Below are 23537 nucleotides of genomic sequence, written 5' to 3' on the forward strand. Positions count from 1 at the left end.
GCTATTGCTACCGACTACGCAACGCGGTATGCCGTTACACGCGCCCTCCCCACCAGCTGCGCTACTGATGTAGCCGATTTCCTTCTTCATGACATCATTCTGCGTCATCGTGCTCCTCGTCAGTTGATCACCGACCGCGGCAGCTGTTTTCTATCTAAAGTAGTCGACGAGCTCCTGCGATCCTGCTCTACCCACCACAAGTTCACTACAGCGTACCATCCGCAAACCAACGGCCTCACGGAACGCCTCAACCGTACCTTGACGAATATGTTAGCGATGTACGTCTCCAAGGATCACAAAGATTGGGACATCCACTTACCTTTCGTTACCTTCGCGTACAACAGTTCACGTCATGATACAGCTGGATTTTCCCCTTTTTACCTACTGTTCGGTTATGACCCGCCTTTGCCCACAGACGCCATGCTCCAATCTGACGCCCCCTCATCGACTGCTTATGCTCGTGATGCCCTGGCCCGAGCTGACATCGCCCGCCAAGTCGCCCGGGATCGTTTATGTGCCTCGCAGCTTAACCAAAAGAGTGCTTACGATCGCCGGCACCACGACGTGCAGTACTCTCCGGGGTCACTCGTCTTGCTGTGGTTCCCATCACGTCGTGTTGGTCTCAGCGAAAAACTAATGTCCCGTTACGTTGGCCCCTACCGCGTCATACGCAAGGTCACCAGCGTCACCTATGAGATAGCTCCGCTCCATACCACGTCAGTACCAGCTTCAGTCCCGACCGATATAGTGCACGTCTCACGGCTTAAACCATACTTCTCACGCCTCGAGGATTGATCGCACTGGGACGGTGCTTCTGCCGCCGGCGGGTAATGTCACGGGCTAAGTAGATGCCTGAGGATGACGACGATGAAGTGCTGAACTGGAACATGCTCGGACTACAGCAGTGTCGTACGCATTAGTTCGCCAGTATATTCGCCAGTACGCTTTTGCTCACCAGTGCATACTTTATTCCCCGTAACATCATGAGCGCCTCCCCGTTTCCAGCACCCGCAATGATCACTTCTCTTGGAGTGCTGGGGTCCGGGAGTACCCATCTATTGCCCGTATGAGTAGGGTGCTGGTCAGGCGCGTGGCATTTTTTCGTGTTGATGTCTCACGGTTTCGTGGAGATGGCTAGTGCAGGGCCCATATTATGCTGCTGCGACGTGTTAACGTTATCCATTGGTGTCTGTTCGCTCCTGGGGTATGGTACGGGGAAGGGGGTCACTGCACTTCGTGTTCCGATTGTTGGGTCACCGATTTTCCTTTTGTGGTCAGCGGGGTTATGCCTGCCTGTTCTCTGCGTGTGTCCTCTACACTTGAGGGTTCACACTCAATTTTTACCTCCATGGTATGTACCTCACGTGCAGTAGTAGAAGGGTCCGGGTGGTCCTCGGCAGGTGCCGTTTCCATTTCATGCTCATCCGGTGCTTGTACCAGCTGATGTGTAGGAGGAGAATCTTCCACATCTTAAGGGGAGTGGAGCGGTGGTGGTAGCCGCTGTTGGAGGTGTTGTAGTTGTTCAGTATAGCTTGGACAGTGTTCTCCAGTTTTTTTAATTCTGGCCCGTTTTGTTTGACATGCGTGCCTGTGGCAAGAGGTGAGCCGCTCCTTTAAGTCCTCAATCGTTTGGCACAACGTACACTTCAAATCCACCTCCTTGGCTGCAGCGATATCCAGGAAAATTCTTTCATCTCTAAACACCCATCTGCCACAGCTGTTGCACTTCACACAAGAAGTTTCATCCTCGGTGTTTGCATTGCTACCTTGTCGCCATTTTGCCATCGCAGCGGTGCCAGCCAGTAGCCTTGCGCCACCCCCCGTCAGCAGTTGGAAACACTGATGCTCGAAGTCAACTAAGATGATCCGAGCGTGGTAGGCCTAAACCTCACGGGCGCTCGTTTCGCGCGACGTAGCATTGTCATCACACATGAACGTCCACCCGAAAATCCCCTACACCCCACTCACACGTTCACTTGCACTCGTAGCGCATTATTTTGCGATATACGGTGAGAAGGCACATCGCAAAACACGACACACGCACACACAACACACGCCCTCGAGTCCAGCCGGCACCATCATGTAATAATGATGATGATGATGGTGATAATGATGTGGAAGTGTTCCCTTTATAACAAGTCACCGCGTGTGTGGCAGCTTGGCAATAAAAATAAAAAGTATAACAACTCCAAGCTAAGAGAAAAAGAAAAAAATGAAGATAAATAAACGATTAAGGAGGATGCGAGGTAAGACCTACTTTGATAAAAAAAAAGAAAAGGGAGAGAGGGTGGATGGAGGGAGAGAGAGAGGGAGGGAGGGAGAAGTCTGTTTACTTCGCGACCCAATGAAGAGATAACATTCTCAATCTTTCCAAGCGCCGCTTAGCACGCTCCACCAGTCCTCTGTTCATCTCCCCACGTTGAGCTCGAAACACAGTGTGCGACATGCAACGGAGTGTCCCCTCTACATTGGGGTTCAATTTTCTTGCACTGCACCACAATCTGTTCGACTGTTTCGTCTGCACACTCACACTCTACACAACATATCCCGCTGCTCCCAATCTATAGTCCGCTGGCGCTCCAAGGTGCGCAGGGCCCCACCTCACGCCTCGAAGAGCAGGCTGCTTCCAAAGCTATTGTCATGTATGGACACCGGGCAAATAGCCCGCTTAATTGTGTTGTCATTATAAGGTAATAGAGCTCTTGCCCCCCCCCCCCCTTTCCTGCAGCCACAGTTCTTCTTCCTTCTCCAGGACACGATCGCGCACATCCTTCACATATTTCTGCCATGTGTCTGCCCGTATAGGTGCCGTGATTGAGCCACATTTCTTCTAAAAACGGTATATGCGGTTTCTCCAGTTGGTGCGCGTACACGTCTATGAGAGGTAGTCAAAGACCTGTCGGGCGAGTCGCTTTTTCCGCAGAGAAGGCAAGCGGCCACGGTAGGTGAGTTTGCTTGCCACCTCCCGTGCCTCGAAGGTGGAACACCCGAGGTGTCTTTCAACAGCCTCAATAGCAACTGCCCCATGCGATCCCAAAGCAGTGCGGCCGATCTCTCGCTGCCGTCGTTCCAGCCATTCCCTGGTCGCATAAGATAGGCAGATAACGGCATTACAGAAATTCAGTGCCGGCACATGCACGAGCTTCCACATGTCGCGAACCAGGATATATCTGTTCGATCCCCATATGCTTTCTGCACCAGAGGACACACTGTGCCCGCAGGGCCATCCGTCTGACTATTTCCTCACGTTCCCTATAAATTTCGCCTCCTGCACACAGCGTCACTCTGAGGTACTTGTAGGATGAAGCAACCCCCAGCGCCTGTCCAGACAGTGTCAGGGTTTTGTTCCCTAGCGTCTCACCCACTAGCTGTAATACAATCGTCTTCTTGTCGTTATAGCGAAGCCCCAGCTTTTCGACTTCTGCTGCACAGATGTTGAGTAGGGCCTGCATGCCTCGATGGTTTTCTGTCATTAAAACAATGTCATCTACATACGCTAGTGCCGTTATCTTGCGACTTTCGTATACACCGGTAATACTATATTTTAGGCTGAAGCTAAGGGAAGACCTCTCTATAGCTCGCTCAAGTCCGGACACATAAAATAAGTATAGTACCGGCAATAGCAGGCAGCCCTGGCGGAGACCCCTCGAAACCTCCACAAATTCTGTCGTGACGTCAGCAAAGAAGGTCGTAACTGTGTTACCACAGTACTGCTTAATTTTTGCCAGTAATGTTTCCGGGAGACCCAGGTCTCTCAGGCAGTCAAAGAGACTGGCATGTACAACACTGTTATATGCTTTCTCCACATCCAGGAAGCAGCAAAGCAGTCCCCGGTTTTCTTTTCTGGCAATATCAGGTTGTCTTCCAACCGTCTGCCTTTAGAAAGCCATTATGTAGTTATTTGAAGAGACCTTTGAACTCCACCCACCCAGAGAACCAGTCTTTTATCACCTGCGTCAAGGCTCTGTATAGCGTGCAGGTGAGCGTCAGTGGTCTGTAGTCAATTAGATGATTTGTATTGCCTCCTTTCTTAAGGATCAGCACTACTCTGCCGAGTCGCCATTTTTTGGCATCTCCTCGCCATCCAAAATGTTGGGGAAGATACTGGCCAGCTGTTCTTTGCAGTCTGAGCCTAGGCACTTAATTAGGCTAGCTGGTATGCCGTCAAGACCTGTGGCTGTGCGCGTCCGAAGGCGGGATAGTGCCCGTTCGACACTCCTCTGTGAGAAAGCCCAGTTTGTGTCCGAAAGGTGCGGAGTGGTCAGCATACTTCGAATTTCGCTTGTAGGACTCTCCTTTGCACTTGCAGGACTATACAGGGCCTCTAAATATGTCGTTACATGCCCTTTAAGGTCTACAACGTGCTCTCCTGTTTCGCTGACCATGATTTGGAGCTCCGGCTGTTCCTTTCTATCAAGCGAGTGGACATAGTTCCAGACTTTTTCAGCCGTTGACTTTCCCTCCTCTCACAGGTCCTGCAACATCTTTCTATTGGCATTGGCTAGCTTCATTTGAATCAGGGCCTGCATTTCGTGCTTCAGCTTAATGTAGTGCTGCCATTTGTCGCTACAAATGTCTGGGTCTTTTGCCTTGACCACATGGCGGTGGGCACGGTTGGTTTGCTTCTCGGCGTGCCTGCGACGCCTGAGCGCCTTGCTTGTCCCACCACTGTTTGCGCCCGTGGTGCACGGGGTTCTTGTTGCGGGACATGTGCCGTCGCATGATGCTGCGCAGTATGTGGACGTATTCCTCATACACCTCTCGTCGGCGCTCACTGTCCTCAAATTCTGTAGCCACCGCTTCAATAGCTTTAGCCGGAAGGTGCATTTGACCCTCAGATGTCATGCGGCGCTTCGGTGTGAGGTGTTGTGTGCGAGACTAGTCGATCCGAATACGATTATGCTCGCTTCCAATGCTATAATCTTCTTCATGTATATCGATGAAGTTGAGGAGACGAGTTAGGTTATGCGATAAGAGGACATAGTCAATAGATGTTGCACTGCCTCGAGCACACCATGTGTGTTTTCTCTGACATCTGGGATCAAGATTAGAAATATTCAGTTGTAGGCGGTCCGCCAACAGCATCAAGAGGCTACCATTTGCGTCCGTGTATCCATCCAGTTCCGATATATGGAAGTTGAAGTCTCCAAGGATCAAAACTTCCCAGTCTTCAGTCATGCACTTTGAGTCCTGGCACACACACACACACACTATCAGCCCTCTGTCGGCCTTTAGCAGAGTACTGTCATATTTAATACGCAAACCACGACCAAAATTATCATGATCTCCCCCATTATGCACATATGGTCATTGCAGATTCTTTCGGCACCTCGTCATTGGGTGTACGTACCGCCACCACAACATTGGGTGTACCGCCACCAAAGTACACCCACAAAAGAGTGGCTAAGGCCAAAACAAAAGAAAAAGTGAATTAATCACGAACGAGGTAAATTGACAGCTGAAAAAGACAGGTATAAGGCATCGTAGCAGTACAAATGGGGCCTTTGAAAATATATTAGGGCTTCTCGGAATTTCCTTGACCAGATACTGGAGCAGAAGATATTATCAGCTGAAGGATGGAAAGTTTTCCAAGCATCGTTTTCTCCGGATATCCATGAGCTTCCCTAACGAGTACGTGGCAAGGCGAATACCCCCCCCCCCTCTTCACTCACACACACAATAAAAAGAGTTTGCACACACGCTTCATTGGCAGGCGAGTTACTGGTAGTCACATTGAGCTTGCAGAGTATAATTACGCGAATGTGACAGTAGCACACTTGCTCTGCAAGCGCGTTTCGGAGGGGCAATGCTACCCCGTTTACAGGACCCCTCGCGTTCTCGACGCAGCGGCCGAGTAGCGAGCGATTAAGGCTTGATGCTGAGTGAGTTGGGGAACACGTGAGCTTACCCGTGTGTCCAGTATGGCAGACATAAATTAGTTTGCGCTATTATGAATTCCCAATAGATAAAGAAGCATGGTTGGAGTTCGCACGACATGGCGCCACCGTTCTTACCCTCCTCGTAATTTACAACCTTTCGGGAGGGGTCTTCATCCCCTGACGTAGAGAGGACCCCTCCCGAAACTGTTTGGAAATCAATATATCTGTCATTGATGTTTACCACGCTTCAGTTGTGTCATAAAACATATATATATATATATATATATATATATATATATATATATATATATATATATATATATATATATATATATATATATATATTGTTACGAATAAATATAGCACCTGGTACTATATAAACTCTTTATTTAGGGCGAACTTGTGCCCGTAAACTCGAAGCTAAAAATGGTCAGCCAAAAAATGTCTGTGCCCACTGAATCTAACTTCGTCGGTCTCTTCTTCAGCCCCTCGAGTCTCGTGCCAGTCCCATGGCGTAGCATCGTGGCGCGTGCAGGACGGCGTTCCATGGCGCGGCTTTCTTGCTACTTGCTTGACGGCTTTTACGAACGCGAATTGTGGTACGCGTCTTCTGCGATGGTCGAGCTGTGGCATTAGTCCCCCTCCTAGCACGCATCGCCCCGATGCGTAGAGCCAGCTGACAGTTTCTAAACAATAGGACTTGTCCTTGTGTTAGAAGACGTTGTTAAGTTCCTGTCATAGTACGGTTTTATACGTGCTACATGTACAACTTCCGGGAGATTCCTGCGTCGTGTTGTGCATACTTGACCTTCAGGGATCACTTCGTAGTTTAATGGGCCTAGCTGACGAAGAACCCTGTAAGGGCCAAAATAACGCCGCATAAGCTTTTCTGATAGGCCACGTGCACGTACAGGCGTCCAGACCCACACTTGGTCTCCAGGGGAGTATTGAACGTCCCTTCGTCTTAGATTGTAACGGTACGCGTCGACGTTCTGCTGTTGAATGATGCGGTTCCGTGCTAGTTGTCGCGCCTCTTCTGCCCTTTCTACATATTCGCTTATGTCAGGGTCCTCTTCATTCGTGCTGTTTACAGGCAGCATCGCGTCTAATGTCGTTATTACTGTCCGACCATAAACAAGTTGAAATGGCGTGAAGTGGGTTGTCTCTTGTACTGCGGTATTGTATGCAAATGTAGCATACGGTAATATGGTGTCCCAAGTCCGATGCTCGACGTCCACATACATCGCGATCATGTCAGCAAGCGTCCTGTTCAGCCTTTCAGTTAACCCGTTAGTTTGCGGACGGTATGCGGTAGTTCTTCTGTGGTCGGTGTGCGTTAGTTTCATGACAGACTGTACTAGCCTGGCAGTGAACGCAGTTCCTTTGTCAGTTATAAGAACTTTAGGTGCGCCATGTCGCAGCACTATCTGGGTCACAAAAAACTGAGCCACTTCATTTGCCGTTCCTTTTGTGAGAGATGACGTCTCGGCATACCGGGTCATGTAGTCGGTTGCTACAACTATCCAGCGCTTCCCAAACGATGACATAGGAAATGGTCCTAGCAAATCCATTCCGACCTGCTCAAACGGGACTTTCGGTGGCTCTATCGGTTTCAAAAGACCTGCTGGTTTTAGGGGTGGTACTTTGCGTCTTTGGCATTCTCGACATGATCTTACATAATGCTGTACTGAATCCATCAATTTTGGCCAGTAATATCTGCAGCGGATTTTTGCCAAAGTCCTACTAATGCCCAAGTGACCTGCCGATGGGTCATCATGACACGCTTCTAAAATTTCCGCTTGCAGTGATGATGGTATCAGCAGTAGGAACGTTTCACCGGTGTGTTGAAAGTTTCTCTTGTAGAGAACGTTGTTGCGGAGGACGTAGGAACGTAGTCCACGGACGAAAACTCGCGGTACTTCGACTTGCTGCCCCTCTAAGTATTGAATGAGCAGAAGTAATTCTGGGTCCATTCGTTGATCATGAGCCATCTCCGACACATTCACAGCTCCAAGAAATGTGGAGTCTTGTTCATGCTCAGGAGACGAGTTCTGGATTGGTGCTCGTGACAAGCAGTCCGCGTCATTGTGCCTGTGGCCAGACTTGTAGACTACGGTGATGTCATATTCTTGTAGACGTAGGCTCCATCTAGCAAGTCTTCCGGAAGGATCCTTGAGGTTCGCAAGCGAGCACAATGAATGATGGTCACTGATGGCTCGGAATGGTCTACCGTATAAATATGGACGGAACTTACTGATGGCCCATATAACTGCGAGACATTCCTTTTCCGTAGCTGAATAATTATACTCAGCTTTCGACAGAGTGCGGCTAGCATAAGCAATAACTTTTTCTTCCCCGTTCTGCCATTGAACAAGAATAGCACCGAGGCCAACGTTGCTCGCGTCCGTATGAACGTCTGTTTTGGCATCTTCGTCAAAATGAGTAAGTATGGGAGGTGACTGCAAACGCCGTCATAACTCAGAGAAGGCGTCTTCTTGCTCTTTGTGCCAGATGAATGGCACACCTTCCTTCGTAAGCCGTGTCAGTGGTTCCGCAATCTTGGAGAAATTTTCAACAAAGCGCCTATAGTAGGCACAAAGCCCCAGGAAACGTCGCATAGCTTTCTTGTCTCTTGGCCTTGGGAAATTTTCAACCGCAGTGATCTTATCCGGATCTGGGCGGACACCGTGAGAACTGACAATGTGCCCGAGGAACCGAAGCTCCCGGAACCCGAAGTGGCACTTTTCGGGTTTGATCGTAAGTGCAGCCATACGAATAGCGTCCAACCGTTCTCAATCTCTGTACATGCTGCTCGAACGTAGTGGGAAAAATTACTACGTCATCCAGATAGACAAGACATGACTGCTATTTGAGGCCGGAGAGCACAGTGTCCATCATCCTCTGGAAAGTAGCGGGAGCAGAACACAAACCAAATGGGAGTACTTTGAACTCGTAGAGTCCGTCGGGTGTCACAAACGCCGTCTTTTCCCGATCTCATTCGTCGACTTCTATTTGCCAGTACCCGCTCTTTAGATCCAACGATGAAAAAAGTGAGCATTGCGCAGTTTATCCAACGTATCGTCGACTCGTGGGAGTGGGTACACGTCTCGCTTCGTGACGAGGTTGAGTGTTCTGTAATCAACACAAAACCGCATGGTGTTGTCCTTCTTCTTCACCAGTACTACCGGCGATGCCCATGGGCTTTTGGAGGGCTGTATGACATCGTCGTCGAGCATCTCCTGTACTTGCTTCTTTATCGCCTCCCTTTCTTTTGGAGCTACTCGGTATGGATGCTGACATACTGGTCTAACATGCCCTTCGATTACAATGTGGTGCTTTGCTACAGGCGTACGTCCGACTTTCGAAGAAGAGGAAGAACACTCTGCGAATTCCTTGATCAACTCCACAATCTGGTCTTTCTGCAGAGATGAAAGCTCTCGGTCAATATCTATTTTCTCGAGGACACTGTCCACTGTTTAGGGCGTTGTAGGTACTTTTTCTATGGTGCAAACATCTGAGACTTGTACGTAGTCATGAAGTGATGCTATGGCTGCTCCCTTCGCCACATGCTGTACCTCGTTGGTAAAGTTAGTCAATAGCACATCAGTATATTCGTTCCGCAGGTTCACTAGACCTCTCGCCACGCGTATTCCCTTTGTGAGCAGCAGTTCGACATTTCCATCAGCTAGTCCGGCATATTCACGAAAAACGTCGCTTTTCACAGAAACTGTCACGCTGCTACGTGGCGGCACTGTCACACCTTCATCCACAATACGAAGAGACGAAACAATTGGTTGCTCCGCATGACACATGGCAACAGCGTTCTCTGTAGAGAAAGAAACTTGGGATTTCTGCAAGTCGATGATGGCACCGTTTGCTTGCAGAAAGTCCATGCCTAGAATTGCCTCACGGGAACATTCAGGGAGAACAATAAAACTGCAGACGTACACATGGCCTCTTATTCCCACTCTCGCTGTGCACAATCCTACGGGGCTGACTAAGTGCCCGCCGGCGGTGCGTATCTGCGGTCCGGCCCAATGAGTGAGCACTTTCTTCAGCTTCTTTGCGAGCATGCTACTTATTACTGAGTAATCTGCACCTGTGTCTATTAACGCTATGGTTTCGACGTCGTCTATTCTGACTTGTAGCTCGGATGTCACGTCACCATTACTGCGCTTGTCCGTCGTTGTGTCAGTGTCGTCGTCTGATCCGGTTAGCGATGGAGGGTTTTCAAATTTTCGAAAATCAGCGGCCCTGCCTTCACAGGTCGCCGGTTCTAGTTTTCCCGTCGCGGGCTTGGTGAACGACGCCTCGGGAAAGTAGATGATGGGTGTGGACTCGGCGACCTATTGCGCATTGGTGCAATCGACCGCGATTCATGTCGCTGAGTGTTTGGAGAGGCATAGCGCGAAGATAAATATTCTTCGATTTCGTAAGGGCGCTCACCGTTACGAGGGCAGGGCGCATTCACTGGAAAGCCACGTAGCCCGACCCGACGGTAGTGGCATGTCCGAAAAGATGACCTGCCTCCCCACAGTGGTAGCAGAGGGGTCGCCGGTCTGCCGTGCGCCATACATCACTTTTGCGGGGTCTTGCTTCTGGCATCGGTGCTGGAGTACTGCGAGGAAAGGTCGGTGGCATAACGGGAGCTTGTGCAAAGCTCGGGCGTCTCATGTCTTGCCGTACGACTTGCGCGTACGACAGCTGTGGCTGAGGTTCCGGTTGCGTGTAGTGTGGCACCTGAGGCTGCGGTTGAATAATTGCTTGCCGCACTTCTTCACGCACAACGTCCGCGATTGAGGGCATCGCTGAAAGACTTTGAGGAAGTTGCAGTTTCTGGAGCTCCTCCTTAACAATAGCCCTCACCATTTTCTGGAGGACGTCAACGTTGGTGGGGAGGGTTGTTGACTCCGCCCTGACTGAAGAGACGCTGAAGTCTCTGTTGTACAGTCGCGCACGTTGTTGTAGTGTCCTTTCCATGGTCGTTGCCTCGGACCGGAACTCCGCCATAGTTCGCGGTGGATTACGCACCAGGCCTGCAAAAATTTCTTCCTTTACTCCGCACATTAGGTGCCGCAACTTCTTCTCCTCGGCCATGTTTTGGTCGGCTCGGCGGAAGAGCCGTGACATGTCTTCTATGTACATGGCCACACTCTCGTTATTCCGCTGGTTCCTCGCCTGAAGAGCAGCCTCTGCCTTCTCTTTGCGGTCCGTGTTCGGATAGGTTGCGATTAGCTCTCGTCGGAAGTCGTCCAATGACAGCAAGGACGCTTCGTGGTTCTCAAACCACGCACGTGCCAAATCTTGCAGGGCGACGTAAACGTAACGAAGTTTTCGGGCTTCGTCCCAACCATTCAAACGTGCAACGCGCTCGAAGCCTTCAAGCCATTCCTCGGCGTCTTCAAAGGTCTCACCGTGGAAGACCTCTGGTGTACGTGGCGAATCCACGATGAGGTGAGATGGAGATGGCATCGACTGGGTGGCCATCGCAGTGACGCTTGTGCTTGAGGTCTCGACAGGTCTTGATGAGTCAATTAGGGGGCCAAACTCGGGCTGCTCACCACGTAGTCGGCGACTCGTGCGTTGGTGCACAGGTGTCAATTCTGCTGGCTCCAATCTTCTGGGATCTGGGCTTCTCCTTGCCTGTGGTGGGCTTGGAATCCTACCCAGCACTTCCACCAGATTGTTACGAATAAATATAGCACCTGGTACTATATAAACTCTTTATTTAGGGCGAACTTGTGCCCGTAAACTCGAAGCCAAAAATGGTCAGCCAAAAAATGTCTGTGCCCGCTGACTCTAACTTCGTCGGTCTCTTCTTCTGCCCCTCGAGTCTCGTGCCAGTTCCAATGCGTAGCATCGTGGCGCGTGCAGGACGGCGTTCCATGGCGCGGCTTTCTTGCTACTTGCTTGACGGCTTTTACGAACGCAAATTGTGGTACGCGTTTTCTGCGATGGTCCAACTGTGGCTATATATATATATATATATATATATATATATATATATATATATATATATATATATATATATATATATATATATATATATATATATATATATATATATATATATATATATATATATATTAATGAATCTGAATAACGGACGCTCTGCTGGTAATGAAGAAGACGATGACGATGATGATCGGTGGCTGTAGTAGTAGCTCGCGCACGCCGCTCGCCATTAGCCAGACCTGCCTGATAAAGCACATTTTGCCAAGCTGCGTCTGAACCTTTCTCGACGTACAACACCTCTATTTTAAGTGGTGGAGGAGCCGGGGTCCCCATCAACCTGGAACTTCGCAATCGTATGCTACCCTCACCGTTCACCATGACTGCTCCAGGCCCTTCACAAGCTGCCTTACCAACGACAGTATACTGTACTGGCGTGCCTCGGCAACGCGACCCACCAATTTTTCGCGGCAACGACGAACAAGACGTCGAGGACTGGCTCGTCGAGTACGAAATCGTCAGCGCTTTCAACAAGTGGAACGCCTGCGACCAGCTCACCAACGTGCGCTTTTACCTCGCTGATGTGGCCAGCCTCTGGTTCAAGAACCACGAAGGCGAAATAACCAACTGGTCCACCTTCAAGACCACCATCGCCGCGGTTTTCGGTCGTCCCGCCGTGCGCCGGCTTCGCGCGGAACAGCGTCTCCGTAGTCGAGTACAGCGCAGGGTCGAGACCTTTACAAGTTACATTGAAGATGTCTTGTCTCTTTGCAAGCGCGTCGATAAATCTCTAACCGAACGCGACAAAATCAAGCACATCATGAAAGGAGTTGACGACGATACCTTCCAGATACTCGTCGCTAGGAATCCGGAGACCGTCACCGATGTTGTCCAGCTCTGTCAGGAGTACGACGAGTTGCGTAAGCAGCGTGTCTCGACGCGCAGGGCCGCTGAAGATACGGCTGAAGTTTCCGGCCTCGTGCACGACGTCGCTGCTTATCACGCCGTCTTACTGCCCCACATCAAGCAATTCATTCGTGAAGAAGTTGCACGTAAGCTTTCTCTTGTGGCCGAAGCATCCGCGCCAGTGACCTCGTTAGATCCACGTCTACGCCAGGTCATTGAGACACAGGCCACGCAGGCACTGCCTCCATCGCCATCTGTTCTACGCCGCTGACCTACGCTGCCGTCGTTGCTAGACCCCCAGCCCCACCTGTCTCTGGCGCATACCGGGGCACCGGGTGTTCCTACCCTACGACGCTGCCTACATACACGGCACCCCAATTCGTTTCGCATCCTGCACCTTCTGTCGTTGACCCATGGCGCACCTTGGATAATCGACCCATCTGTTTCGCATGCGGTTTCGTGGGACATATAGCACGCTACTGTCGCCGTCGCAACTTTCAGCCTCCAGACCATGGGAATTCTGCAAATTACCAGGCTGCCCAGAATCCCCAGCGACCATCTTCTCCTATCACCGACTCATTGTCCCCACGACGCCCTCTCGATTCTCGCCGGTCATTACCACCCCGTCGCCGATCTGTCTCCCCGATGCTTCGGCGCACGAGCCCCGCTCGAGAGGAAAACTGACAGCCGCAGTTCCGGAATCAAGAACTGCGTCGTCGTCGAACTTTCCAAGACCTCTTCTTTGTCTGACCAACGAAATTGATGTGCTAGTAGAAGGTGTTTCTGTACGTGCACTTGTCGACGCAGGCGCCGTCGTTTCTGTAATTAGTGAAAAACTGTGTCGCGTTTTGAGAAACGTTACAACGCCGCTTACGAATCTTGCTCTGCGTACAGCCACCTCTCATTTCATCGCGCCGACAGCTCAGTGCACAGCACGCGTTTTTATTCAAGATGCCGTACGCCGTCAACTTCGTTGTTCTCCCACGTTCATCTTACGACATCATACTAGGATGGGATTTCCATCAGGCCCTCGTCGACTGCGCTCGTGCTGAACTCACGTTGACGAATCCGTGCCTTGATATCGACCACCACAGTCCCTCGAAAATGTTTGCCGCTGCTGACGTCCGCATCGCGCCGTTGTCCGCCGTCCTAGTGCCTGTGTTTTCCCCTGCTGCCACTAACTCGATGCTCCTGTTCCAACCAACTATAGCTAGTGTGTAACACCGAACCATCGTCCTCCCGTTTGCCGTAGTCAACTTTTCCAATGGGTCGGTGGTACTTTATTCGTGCAACGTTTCTGCTTGTCCGTACATCCTGCTACGCGGCGAGTGTCTGGGAAGCCTCGAGACCTTAAATTGTATTTTCGAAAACCCGATCTATCCAGACAAGCCATTTTTACCGACTTGTGCCATTACACCCGCAACTGACGCTAATGAACCTATGGATCTATTCAGCAAGTTCAATGATTGCAACCTCACGCCTGCGCAGCAGGAGCAGCTGATCAAGCTCCTACAGCGTTTTCGAGCCTCGTTTGACCACAATCAGCCTTCCTTAGGTCGACCGTCATCTGTTCTTCACCGTATAAATACCGGTCAAGAGACGCCATCACGGCAGCGCCCATATCGTGTGTCAACTACCGAACGCCGTGCCATCAATGAACAGGTTGACGACATGCTGACACGTGGCATAATCGAACCGTCAAGCAGTCCCTGGGCCTCTCCAGTTGTGTTGGTGAAGAAGAAGAAGGACGGATCAATCAGGTTTTGCGTGGACTACCGACGTCTCAACCGAATCTTGCGCAAGGATGTCTATCCGCTGCCACGCATTGACGATGCCTTGGATTGCCTACAGGGAGCCGAATTTTTCTGTTCTTGAGATCTGCGCTCTGGATACTGGCAGGTACCCATGGGAGAGACCGATCGCGAAAAAACAGCTTTCACCACGCCCGATGGGCTTTACGAATTCACGGTCATGCCTTTCGGTCTCTGCAATGCGCCAGCTACTTTCGAGGGAATGATGGACTCTATCCTTCGAGGCCTCAAATGGAATGTTTGCCTTTGTTATTTAGATAACATTTTCGTATTTTCAACTGATTTCGCAACCCATTTAGCCCGCTTCGAGAAAGTCCTCGCGTGTATTTCTGCCACGGGGCTGCAACTGAATCTGAAGAAGTGCTATTTCGCCGCTCGAAAGCTTAAGATCCTTGGCCACGTGGTTTCAAAAGACGGCATTCTTCCTGACCCTGCCAAACTTACAGCCGTTTCAGCGTTTCCCAAACCAACCACCATGAAAGAGCTCCGAAGCTTCATAGGCCTTCGCTCTTACTTCCGGCGCTTCGTCCGCAATTTCGCGACGATCATCGCTCCTTTGACCAAGCTCCTCGCCGGCTCTGGAGACCTTTCAGCCTGGTCTGCCACCTGTGACAATTCTTTCAATGAACTGCACCACCTCCTCACGTCGCCGCCTATTCTGCGACACTAAGACCCATTGGCACCCACAGAGATCCACACCGACGCTAGTGGTGTCGGGCTAGGCGCTATTCTTGCACAGCAGAAAGACAGCTTCCAAGAGTACGTGGTTGCCTACGCAAGCCGAACTCTTAGCAAAGCCGAAACCAACTATTCAGTCACTGAAAAGGAATGTCTCGCCATTATTTGGGCGATAGAGAAATTTCGACCTTACGTGTACGGGCGCCCTTTTGACGTCGTGACTGACCACCACGCCCTCTGCTGGTTGTCGTCACTGAAGGATCAGAGCGGTCGCCTCGCCCGATGGGCATTACGCCTCCAAGAATATAATATTCGCGTGGTCTATCGCTCCGGCCGGAAACATTCGGACGCAGACGCCCTATCCCGTTCGCCTCTACCCCCGAACCCGGACTGCTGCGAAAGTATAACCTGTGATGCCACTGCCGTCACCACCGCCGACATGCCATCTGAACAACGCAAGGACCCTTGGGTTGCTTCGATTCTAGACATCCTGGCTGGGCGGACGGCTTCCCCGCCTTCTGGCACGTTGCGTCGGCAAGTCGAGCACTTCGCCACTCGCGACGACGTGCTGTACCGACGCAACTACGCACCCGGTGGACGTCAGTGGCTACTCGTGATTCCACATCATCTGTGATCCGAAATTTGTTCCCCGTTTCATGACGACTCCCAATGGGACCACGCAGGTTTCCTGAAGACTTATTCTCGCATACGTCTCTGATATTACTGGCGTGGCATGTACCGTTTTATACGACAATACGTTCGGGCCTGCTCGACGTGTCAGCGACGAAAAACTCCCCCTTATCACGCCAGCGGTACCTTGTTACCCTTACCATGCCCATCCCGACCATTCGACCGCGTCGGCATCGATATCTATGGTCCCCTTCCCTTCCCAACACTGCTGACGGTAACCGCTGGATCATAGTTGCCGTCGACCATCTCACGCGGTATGCCGAAACTTCATCCCTTCCTTCGTCTACAGCAAAAGACGTTGCAACTTTCGTTCTTCACAGCATCGTATTACGTCATGTAGCACCTCGGGAGTTACTGAGCGATCGTGGTCGCGTATTCTTGTCAGACGTCATCACAGCATTTCTGCGTGAGTGCCACGTCGTTCACCGCACTACAAGCGCCTATCATCCCCAGACCAACGGAATGACAGAGTGCTTAGACCGCACCCTTGGTGACATGCTGTCTATGTATATCTCGTCAGATCACTCCAATTGGGACCGAGTGCTCCCGTTTATCACGTTCGCCTATAATACCGCCATTCAAAGCACTACTGGGTTCTCTCCTTCTTTCCTCCTTTACGGACGCGAACCTTCTTGCACTATAGACACCATTCTTTCGTACTAACCTGACTCCTCAGAGTCCACGACTTTGTCTCAAGCCGCTACATACGCTGAAGAATGCCACCAACTGGCAAGATCATTCACAACCCAAGACCAAGGACGCCAAAAGCACCACCGGCTGGTTATTTTTCCACCCACTTTTCTTTCTTATTATTTACATTCCATTGGTTCTAATAACTTCCCCTGTACATTCCTTGGCATTACTGTCTATTAGATCTCATTATTATTGTGTCAAAAACACGGAAAAACAAGCCCTTAGGTATACACTTCCTTCCCTTATTTCATTAAACGATGGTCTCGTACTGGCAGACTTGGTGTCATTAGGTTGTATACGAGGGACTATTATACAGCTGCCCGCTCGTAATAAGTTCACGTGCTACGTGACGCCAAACATGCGCATAAAAGAGTGTTTCACACTCATCGCTTGGCTTATAGATGGCGCTGACTGACACTCCTACTTCTGATTGATTTGTGGGGTTTAACGTCCCAAAACCACCATATGATTATGAGAGACGCCGTTGTGGAGGACTCCGGAAATATAGACCACCTGGGGTTCTTTAACGTGCGCCCAAATCTGAGCACACGGGCCTACAACATTTCCGCCTCCATCGGAAATGCAGCCGCCGCAGCCTGGAATCGAACCCGCGAATTGCGGGTCAGCAGCCGAGAACCTTAGCCACTAGACCACCACGGCGGAGCAACACACTCCTACTTCTAAATTCACATATAAACCCAAAAAAAGTGGATGGCGGGAAGGCCACTGTGGTAGCTCAGTGGTTAGAGCATCGAGCGCGTTATTCGAAGGTCGTAGGTTCGATTCCTGCTCACGGCTAGTTATTTTTTCACCCACTTTTCTTTCTCCTTATTTACATTCCATTGGTTCTAAGAACTTCCCCTGTACATTCCTTGGCATTACTGTCTGTTAGATCATATATATATATATATATATATATATATATATATATATACTAAAAACAAAAGTGATGCTGGGTCGGGGAAATATTATTCGTATAGGAAAGAAGACGCACGTACGAAGTTATTTTATTTGACGTTTCGGCCGTGGGTCCGGCCTTCATTAGAATACAGTTTATAAACTTTATTCTGATGAAGGCCGGACCCACGGCCGAAACGTCAAATAAAATAACTTCGTACGTGCGTCTTCTTTCCTATACGAAATATATATATATATATATATATATATATATATATATATATATATATATATATATATATATATATATATATATATATATATATATATATATATATATATATATATATATATATATAATCTAACAGACAATAATACCAAGGAAAGTATAGGGAGGTTGTTAGACCAAATTGTAAAGTAAATGTGAAGAAAGAGCAAGTCGGTGAAAAGATGACTTGCCGTGGGCGGGAACCGTACCTGCGACCTTCGAATAACGCGTTCAATGCTCTACCTCTGAGCTACCACGGCGGCCATCTCCTCAGCCACTTTATTGGGTATTATGTGAATTTAGACGTGAGAGTGTCATTCAGTGCCATCTGTAGCCATGGCGGCGAGTGTGGCACACTCTTTATGAGACTGTGTGGCGTCACGAGCCTGTGTGGCACTTGCATCGAGGCACCCTAACATGGATGGATGGATGGATGGATGGATGGATGGATGGATGGATGGATGGATGGATGGATGGATGGATGGATGGATGGATGGATGGATGGATGGATGGATGGATGGATGGATGGATGGATGGATGGATGGATGGATGGATGGATGGATGGGTGGATGGATGGGTGGATGGATGGGTGGATGGATGGATGGATGGATGGATGGATGGATGGATGGATGGATGGATGGATGGATGGATGGATGGATGGATGGATGGATGGATGGATGGATGGATGGATGGATGGATGGATGGATGGATGGATGGATGGATGGATGGATGGATGGATGGATGGATGGATGGATGGATGGATGGATGGATGGATGGATGGATGGATGGATGGATGGATGGATGGATGGATGGATGGATGGATGGATGGATGGATGGATGGATGGATGGATATGGCTGTACTCTTTAGATCGGGCGGTGGCTAGCGCCACCAAGACGTAATACTTAATGAACCAAAAACTAGATTGATTTTTTTTTTAAAGTGAGTTTGAGGATTCGTACTTTTCAGTGAAGGGTTTAATTTTCACTCGTGCCTTGACTTTAGCCAGCAATCAGTCCTTCTAGTTAAGTCTACCCGCTTAAAGTCTATTTTGCCCTCCCGGTCCCTAAACCTTAGTGCTTTGTAAAACTCTGCGCCATCATCCTGAACTATAGGGTGAAGCCCTTTACAGAACATTATCAAGTGTTCGGCAGTTTCTTCTTCCTCTCCACACGCACTGCATACTGTGTCTACCCCTTCGTATTTGGCCCGATATGTCTTGGTTCGCAGTACCCCTGTCCTGGCCTCAAACAGTAGAGAACTACCCCGAGAATTATCATAGATCCTTTCCTTGGCAATTCCCTGCTTAAAAGTTTGATAGATCTCTAGTGCGGACTTCTTAATCATGCCCATTCTCCACATGTCAGTCTCCGTTTCCTTCACTTTCTTCTTAACCGATAGTTCTTTTTGGTTTGGCCACCTGCTGTTTTCTAAGTATTTACCAGTCAATTTCCTGGTTTGTTTCCTCCATTTTGTATCGACATTCTTCATGTACAAGTAGCTAAAAACCTTCCTAGCCCAACGCTCCTCCCTCACTTCTCTCAATCGCTTCTCAAGTTTTATCTTGCTGCTAGCTTCCCTGCCCTCAAATGATGTCCATCCCATATCACCTTGTACTCCCTGATTTGCTGTATCCCGTGAGCTCCTAAAGCAAGCCTACCTATTCCACGTTGCTTGATTTCTAATCTTGCTTGAACTTCTAATCTCATTCACAAGACCGCATTGCCGAACGTCAGACCAGGAACCATGTCCCCTTTCCATAATCCTCTCACAACATCATACCTATTGTAATTCCACAGTGCCCTGTTTTTCATCACCGCTGCATTCCTGTTACCTTTAGTCGTCACGTATATTTCATGTTCCCTCAGGTACTCGGTCCCATTGCTTATCCATACGCCCAGATATTTGTATTTATCTGTTATCTCTAGCGTGACCTCCTGTATTCTAAGCTCACTACCTTCGTTGTCATTGAAAATCATGACTGCTGTTTTAGATGCGGAGCATCTTATACTCGCGCCTTGTAGTGCGCCGTCCGCACCGCTTCTCGAACATTCGACAGCTGACGCGCGCGCATGCGCCGTCGCGCCGTCGCCCACTCTTCCACCATCTGTGCATCCCTTCCTCCTCTACACACCGCGCGCGCTTCACTCCTCCACCATCTGTGCACCCTTCCTCCTCTACACACCGCGTTCGACATCTACAATTCTCCTGATTCTCCAGTGGACGCGCATGTGGCGTCGCGCTTCGAGAACATTCAACAGCTGACAGTGCATGCGCCGTCGTGCTGTATAAATACTCAAGGTCGGCGCTCGCTCACTCAGTTGCCGCTCGTCGGTTGGTTTGTACGGCGCGTCGACGTCCAAGGTCGCGGTGAAATGAATTCCAACGAATCCACAAACACAATGATCGACGTCCCTTCGACCAGCGCCACCCTTTCGCATACGTGTGTACGTGTTCCCTCATTTAACACCCCCTCCTACAACCACGTTAACCAATTTAGCCATCGACCCAAGTAAGTCGCAATTTAACACCCCATTTCACATTCACGTTAACCAATTTAGCCATCGACCCAAGTAAGTCGCACTTTAACACCCCGTTAACCAATTATATGGTCCGCATCCTCCTCAGTGTTCCCCCGAGGGAAGCTGCGAGCAATTTTTTTTTCTTACTTAATCTACAATATAACCTATCTCTCTCATTACCGCAGATGTCCATCAATCTCTGCAAATCTTCCTTGTTGTTGATCATCAGCACTATATTATCTGCGTGCATTAATGCTGGTAGTGCCTGATCAATGAATTTTCCTTGTTTGACTAAAGAAAGCTTGAATCCTAGTACACTTCCCTCTAATTTGGCCTCTAGTCTTTGTAGGTACATCATGAATAATAAGGGTGACAGGGGACACCCCTGTCTAAGCCCTCGTTTTACCTCTGCAGGCTTGAATACCTGTTTTTCCCACTTTATAACTACATTGTTACCTTTATAGATATCCTTTAAAAGATTAGTGACTACATGTTCCACGCCTAGTGTGTCCAGTATTCCCCACAATTCCTCTTGAACCACGCTATGGTACGCTCCCTTGATATCCAAAAATGCTAGCTACAGGGGCCTGTGTTCCTTTTCTGCTATTTCGATGCACTGCGTCAGTAGAACAGATTGTCTTCCAACCTCCTGTGTTTCCCCATTCTGCAGTTCCTCCAGCACCCCCTCATCCTCTATCCATATCTGCAGTATTTCTTTTCTAATCTGCACCGCCAGCCTGTAGACCAGTGATGTCACTGTTTTAGGACGGTAGTTGTTTATGTCAGCTTTGTCCCCCTTTCCTTTATAGATCATGCTCATACGGCTAAGTTTCCATCCGTCGGGAACGTCACCATTGATTATTATTTTGCTCACTGCCTCTCTCAAAGCCTGCTTAGACTTCGGACCTAATGTCTTTATCAGCATAATTGGAATGCCATCTGGGCCTGTTGATGTACTACTAGGAACCCTTTTCTCAGTCATTTCCCACTCTCGTTGTGAAAATGGAGCCATTTCACCACTTGATTCGTCCTCGTCTATTAAGGTGCATAAGGTACTCTGTTGAAATTTTTCTGTCACCCTTGTTCTTATATATTCAATAGTTTCGTCCCCTTCTAGCCTAGCACCTTGGGCTGTAGTTATAAAACTCTGCTCTAGGCTCGTCCCATTTCTTAGGGAGTTTAGATGGTTCCAAAATTTCGCAGCTGCCTTTCTATCTTTTTTATGTACTTCTGCCAGCCACTGAGCTCCCTTTCTTCTAATCTTTTCATTGATCAGAAGGGATGCATCCCTTCTACAGCTTAGAAAGGTTTCCCATTTTCTTTCAACATCATCTGTCGGTTCACCCCACTGCTTAGCATGCCTGTGTTCCCTAGAGGCTTCCTGACGTTTTGCTATGGCTCTCTTAACTTGCTCATCCCACCTACTTTTGGGTTTGTGTCTTCTTTTCCGGGGTGACTTGTCATGCGTCTTAGCAAGCTCTAGCTCAAAGAGTCTAATTAGATTCGTGTATGTCCACACTGTCTTATTATTCTCTGTGATTACTTTCTCAATTTGTTTAGTGGCTATTTCAATTTGCCTTTCTGGTTAAAAAGTTTTCCTGTAGTTGCTCATCTTGTCTCCTTCCCACTTTCACTGCTCTTCCAAAACTTATCTTGATACGTCTGTGATCACTACCCAGACTTCTGGAGCCCATTTCATCTATGTACATTCCCCTGAGCTTTTCATATTTCCTGTGTGACATCAGTGCATAATCTATCGTCGACTGCAGCCTTCCTACCTCCCATGTTATTTGCCCTTCACACTTCTCAGTACTGTTGTAAATGATCAAATCAAGCCTTTCACACATATCCATGATCATTTTGCCTGTCGGGTCGGTATACCCATCTATATCTTCTATGCGCGCATTCATGTCTCCTAGTATAATTATCTCGCACTCTCTTCCTAACTCTTGAATGTCCTTTGATATACACTCTACCATTGCCTGCTTTTCCTCTCTGGCCTTTGCTCTCGTCCACAAGTACACAAAACTAAGCGTGGACAAGTAGCGGCATCCCGCGGCAATCTCTGTAACGACCGGGCGCGCCATATTCAAATCAGCCAATGGCTGATAGATGGACTTACTACGAGTCATTTTTTGGGCTTATTCCGTGATTTGCCGAGCGAAGATAGATCAATACTTAGCTGACTGATAATTTAGAGTGAATTAGAGGCCAAGTGCTGTGCTTTATTATTTGGCTCGCGTGTTCTCGGGAGCCTCTATTACCAATCGACAGCGTTTTCTAACCATGCTCAAAAAGTGTTGCAGAGCCCCTTTAACTACTTTTTTTCTTTTTTGTCGTGGTAGCAGGCATGCGCTTTGGTTCTGTAGCCTCCACAGTGCTGTCAGGAAAAGTTGTCGCCGAGCATAGCAGGGTAAACATCCAGGCATTTCATTACAATGAGCTGAGTAGTTTCTCAATCTCTGATGCAGCAGACACACGCCTGAACATGCAGCGAGTGTTTGCTGCGGTATGTCGTCCTCAGGTAGCCAGCTCATTCTAACTGGTGAGCTTACTAGCCCGTTTTAAACACGACATGTCTGCGTTAGCTACGAATCGTTTTACTGCTTGGAAACGGGGAAAAACGAAGAAACTGATAAGTGCAATGTAAAATCGATTACCGTACCCAATGAATGATCAACAGGTCTGTGGCGATCACGGATCGGTCCACCCCTAGAAGACGCCTCTGCAACAAAAAGAAGAAAAACAGACATTCACTCACACATAGGTGATGGGGAGCGCACCAATGTAAATACTCTTCAACTTCGGAACATGACATAAGTCCTTGTTTTTTAGACAGGTGTTACTAGTTTCGAGCTCTTTATAAGTACATTTGTTTAATGCATGCGTGCTTTATTGCAGTGCACTATGGACAAACGAATAACGCCATATCGAGCTGTCAAATCCGTGTTTTGTATTTTGTTATATTACGGAGTGAATAAATAAGGTCATGACAAATCGTACACACCAACCCAACCACTCTCACGAGTATGTCCCTACCGTAACACCGTTCGTGTAGCTGCTAAAGATGCAGAACACAACGGTTAAGAGCCAAATGTGGCGGCACTGATACCCATCCGTAAAATTGTCTCCACCTTCGAAATGACAATTTATCATTTTTGTTTACCGTGACGCTGTTGCCGCTCCGACCCCCCCCCCCCTTTTTTTACATACAACGCTATGAATTAAGTCAAGCTGTTCTAA

The 23537-nt window shown here is 48.9% G+C and overlaps 1 protein-coding gene across 1 annotated transcript in view; it reads right to left on the bottom strand.

The window, feature by feature from the left end:
* The window catches only part of LOC119169686 (glycoprotein 3-alpha-L-fucosyltransferase A), a 73064-nt gene extending 50051 nt beyond the window's left edge, over positions 1–23013 (bottom strand). Inside the window, exon 1 of the mRNA XM_075886987.1 lies at positions 22960–23013. The gene's annotated coding sequence lies outside the window, so the exon portion shown is untranslated. The remainder of the gene's footprint in view (positions 1–22959) is intronic.
* Between the last annotated feature and the right edge of the window lie 524 nt (positions 23014–23537).

This window comes from Rhipicephalus microplus, chromosome 2 (assembly GCF_043290135.1).
Source record: "Rhipicephalus microplus isolate Deutch F79 chromosome 2, USDA_Rmic, whole genome shotgun sequence".
Taxonomy (NCBI): Eukaryota; Metazoa; Arthropoda; class Arachnida; order Ixodida; family Ixodidae; genus Rhipicephalus; species Rhipicephalus microplus.